This window comes from Sinocyclocheilus anshuiensis, unplaced genomic scaffold (genome assembly GCF_001515605.1).
Source record: "Sinocyclocheilus anshuiensis isolate Anshui unplaced genomic scaffold, SAMN03320099.WGS_v1.1 scaffold394, whole genome shotgun sequence".
NCBI lineage: Eukaryota > Metazoa > Chordata > Actinopteri > Cypriniformes > Cyprinidae > Sinocyclocheilus > Sinocyclocheilus anshuiensis.
The window spans coordinates 610,680-613,919 of NW_015542343.1; the positions used below are offsets into that span (position 1 = coordinate 610,680).

The window sequence follows — 3,240 nt, forward strand, 5'->3', positions numbered from 1 at the left end:
TTAAATTTTTGTTAAACTTTTAGTACTTTTGTGTTTTGTCAATTTTATTCGGTTTTGTCTATATACTACAGCTTTTATTCTTTTTTATTTTGGTTTTAGTTGCTTTAGTTCATAATGTTAAACTAAAGGAAAGTGAAAAATGTTGTTTTGATATAACATTATATATATATATATATATGCACACACATATTTTTTTCAGTTGTTTTCTTTTAAGTAACACCCCTTTTGTCTATGATTATAGTTTTTTTGTTTTATAATAATCATGTCGAACAGCTACAAAAATGTTTAAGATTTTGAATTAAAATGTATTTTCATATTTTTATTTTAGTTAAAGTTTTAGAAATGTTTTCTATATAGTTTTTATTCTTTTTTAAATGTATGTTTCAGTTATTTTAGTACATCAAGTTAAACTAAATGAAAGTGTAAAATGATTTCTTGGCAACTAGCTGAAATAAAGTTTATTATTATTTATTTTTTTTTAATTCAGGTAACATTTATTTTAAGTAACAAAAGTGTTTTTATGGTTTTAGTTACTATAATAACCCTGCCTTGAACAGCCACAAAAATATTTAACATTTAGAATTGTATTTTTATATTTGTAATTTTCATTTTAATTAATGTTTTAGTTAATTTGTTGAAAGTTTTTATTCTTTTTTTTTTTTGTCCATTTTTAGTTATTTTAGTATATAAAAATTAGTTAAACTAAATGAAAATGAGAAATTCGGCCTTGGCAACTGAAATAAAAAAAGTAAAAACACATTTTTATTTATTTTTTATTTTTTTTAAGTTAACATTTCAGTTAATTAAATTTAGTTTCAAGTAACAACATTTTTATAATTTTAGTTATACAATAATAACCCGGCCTTAAACAGCAACAAATATTTTTGATTATATATATTTTTTTTTTTATATTTTACATTTTTATTTTAATATTCAAGTTTTAGGAATTCTTTTTTTTTTTTTTTTAAGTTTTAGGAATTTTCTTTTTATTTAGTCTGTATTGCTTTATTTATTTTTATTTCAGTTTTAGTTATTTTAGTGCTTAGCTAAATTAAAATGAATTTTTAATGATTTTAGTTTTCATTAACTATAATAACCCAGTCTTGGACAGCCACAGAAGTCATGATCTTGACCGTCTGCAGGGTGTCTGGGAGCGATGATAAAAAGCAGGAAAGTCTTTGAGAAGCAGGGAAATTCCTGCAACTGTCTCAGCGGCTCCGGCTGCAGTTTATAGCTCCGTTTCCGCTCGCATTGAACGCAAACCACCAAATGTTCTACAGCAGGACTTTATAGACATTCTTCTCCACATGCTGGAGAATTCAGAGCAGCAAGTGTGTGCAAACCATTGGCTCTGGCCATTAAGATCCTGAACAAACACAACAGCACAAACAGTGTGACTTCATTCCTAACTTACATTATATCCAGTCTAAATTAGACGATAGTGGAAAAAAGACTTCTTGCTTCTTGAATTTTATACACTACAGTCAAAATGTTGGAATAATTAGGTTTGTTGATGTTTCAGAAAGAAGCCTCTTCTGCTCACCACTGCTTTTATTTGTTTAAAAATAGTCAAATCTGTAACATTGTGAAATATTATTGCAATTTAAAATAACTGTTTTCTATTAATATATATTGTAAAATGTAATTTATTTCTGTGATGCGCAGCTGAATTTTCAGCATCATTACTCCAGTCTTCAGTGTCACATGATCCTTCAGAAATCATTCTAATATTTACATTTTAATAATTATTATTTTTAAATTGTAATATTAATTCACAATATTATGTTTTGTTTTTTTTTTACTGTAGTTTTAACCTTAGTAAGCAGAGGACACTTCTTTGAAAAAAACCTTACTCTCATTCATTCATTCATTCATTTATGTTTGTTTGTTTGTTTATAACCTAATACATTATGTTTTATTTGTTTATTAATATTATTTCTAATAATAATGAATTTAAATTTAAATTAATAATAATAATAATACATTTATTTAAAATAAATGTAAATAAATTCAATAATAAAAAAATAAAATAAGTTTAGGTTTTATTATAATATTGGTGATAATACATAATATTATAATAAGAAGAAGAAGAACTACCTTTGTACATTTATTTATTTCGTTTTAGTTTTAGTTTAGTGTTTTAGACCAGAGTCATGATCACTTGATCACAGCTGTAAAATTCTCCTTTTGTGCACAGAAATATTCCGGCGGCCTGCAGATTTAAATGAGTATGAGGGTGTGTGTGTGTGTGTGTGTGTGTGTGTGTGTGTGTGTGTGTGTGTGTGTGTGAATACTGCGTGAAGTGTGTAGTGTTGTTCTGTAAGGGTTAAGTGACGGCGCTCCTGTGTGAACCTGCCTGCAAACACACCCAGATCATAATAACTCCACAGATTCACTGCACTTCTCTCAGATGATCATCAGGAACGACGGCTTCATCTTCATCCTCTTCATCATCTTCATCATGGGGAAGCAGGTGAGACTCCAGCCTCGTATTAACAATGCAGAAGTGGTGTGTAAAGTGTGCTGTTACATACAGATCAACATTTCAGATTTTTTCTAGAATCGATACGCATGCAACCCAAAACAAGAGCATGTTTTTCGGATCATCTTTCTGCGGTGGAGGTCTGTGGTTGTCCTCAAACAGGGGTATAGCGTTTCTGTTTGGAGAAATATTGCTATAATTATGGCATGTTCGGCATTAGCGGTGATGTTTGTAATAATGTCATTGAGGAGGTCTGAAATCTGCATGAGATCAGCCTCTGAAACTCCACAGACATCACATTAAAGACTTCAGGCTAGAAATCCAGCAGTGACCATGAAACTCTGCATAATAATGGAATTATGTGTTCTCAGTTTATTCAACAACTGACTGAAAGGCCTCGATAAATATCACATCATTATGAACATACTATGAATATACTAGTTAATGTACACCAAATAGACTTAGAAAATAAAATTAATTATTTTTATATCATAAAGCTATATATATATATATATTCTGTTTTATTATTTATAGTACTAGCATACAGAATGCATAAATATAGTTATAGTAAACAAAAATACAATATAATAAAATATATATAAAATAAAATTAATTGTATATAACAATGCAATGTTTAACTGTATAATTTACATAATTCAATAATTAATTATGTAAACATAAATATATACGTAAATGTTTATATCTAATTGTATTTTATACATATTTATATATTTTATTTTTGGATATCATTAACTATA

The 3,240-nt window shown here is 27.5% G+C and overlaps 1 protein-coding gene across 1 annotated transcript in view; it reads left to right on the forward strand.

Annotated features, from left to right (window-relative positions):
* The first annotated feature begins 2,396 nt into the window (after window positions 1-2,396).
* Window positions 2,397-3,240, forward strand: part of mid1 (midline 1) — a 68,855-nt gene continuing 68,011 nt past the window's right edge. The window contains exon 1 of the mRNA XM_016489776.1: window positions 2,397-2,473. The gene's annotated coding sequence lies outside the window, so the exon portion shown is untranslated. The remainder of the gene's footprint in view (window positions 2,474-3,240) is intronic.